The sequence below is a fragment of the Silene latifolia genome, chromosome Y (genome assembly GCF_048544455.1).
Source record: "Silene latifolia isolate original U9 population chromosome Y, ASM4854445v1, whole genome shotgun sequence".
In the NCBI taxonomy this organism is placed as follows: Eukaryota; Viridiplantae; Streptophyta; class Magnoliopsida; order Caryophyllales; family Caryophyllaceae; genus Silene; species Silene latifolia.
This window is the reverse complement of record NC_133538.1, coordinates 252,721,522-252,722,772: the sequence shown is the minus strand read 5'-3', so window position 1 is coordinate 252,722,772 and position 1,251 is coordinate 252,721,522. Positions and strand designations below refer to the sequence as shown.

The window sequence follows — 1,251 nt, the reverse complement described above, 5'->3', positions numbered from 1 at the left end:
TTTGGGGGGATGCCTAGTGAAGACCCTCATTCCCACATGGAAAATTTTTGTGACTATTGTGATGCAATTTCACAAAACGGGGTGACTCAAGACCAAATTCGATGGGTCTTATTTCCTTTTTCTCTAATTGGCACCGCAAAACAATGGTTGAAAAGCCTTGATAAGGCTACTCTTGGAATTGACTCTTGGAAGAAGTTGGCTCTAGCTTTCTACAAAAAATTCTACCCTCCGGAAAAGACTAACATGCTAAGAGCTCAAATCACGGGTTTTAAGCAAAGGGATGAAGAATCTTTGTATGAAGCTTGGGAGCGATTCAAAGGAATTTGTCGCTCATGTCCTCATCATGGACTTAGCGAGTGGTTCTTGGTACAACAATTTTGGAATGGTCTTTATGAAGACTCAAGAAACATTCTCAACATGGGATCAAATGGTATGATCACCGAAGTTGACGATAATCAAACTTGGAACAAGATTGAGGAAATGGCGGTCCATAATTCACAATATAGTAAACCCTGCAAGGCTACTAGAGAAGGAAAGCATGAAGTGGACTCTATTACTCAATTGGGTGCTCAACTTAGTGCTCATATTGATACTATCAACTTGAAGTTTGAGAAGGCTATGGCTAAGCTTGAAGAAGCCTTAAAATCACCAAAGTATCATGTTAATGCCATGGTGGCATCTTCATCAATCCCAAGTGGGATATGTGAGAATTGTGGAACTTTGGGACATGATCAAAGTGAATGTAGGGGAACGAATGAGTAAGTGAATGCTTTTCAAGCATACAAAAGTGGTACACCTTATTCCAACTATTACAATAAAAACACGAAATTCCACCCAAATCTCTCATACAAAAGCCAAAATGTTAAAAACCCTCAACCAACATACATCCCACCTCCCATGAGAAACCAAAATCAAAGACCCTTTTTCAACCAAAACCAAGGTTATCAAAATCAAACTCCATACAATCAACAAAATGACCAAGGTTTTGATGTTCAAAAAGCGGTCCTCCAAATGCAAAAGAATCAACAAGAATTTTTCACTTAAATGCAAAAAGATAGCCAAGCAAAAGACATTACCATCAACAACATCCTAGCCCACACACAAATGTTGGAAACTCAATTAACCCAACTAGCATCTTCAAACTTTCAAAGACAAAAGGGGCAATTACCACCTCAAAGTAATCCCCCAAGACATGAAACGGTTAGTTCCATCCACTTGAGGAGTGGTAAGAGATATGAAGGAACAAAGAAG

General features: G+C 39.0%; 1 non-coding gene across 1 annotated transcript; it reads right to left on the bottom strand.

Moving 5' to 3' along the window:
- Positions 1–243: 243 nt before the first annotated feature.
- LOC141636802 (small nucleolar RNA R71) lies at positions 244–350 on the bottom strand. The gene has a single exon (XR_012541387.1). It is a non-coding gene; the product is annotated as a small nucleolar RNA R71 (small nucleolar RNA).
- Between the last annotated feature and the right edge of the window lie 901 nt (positions 351–1,251).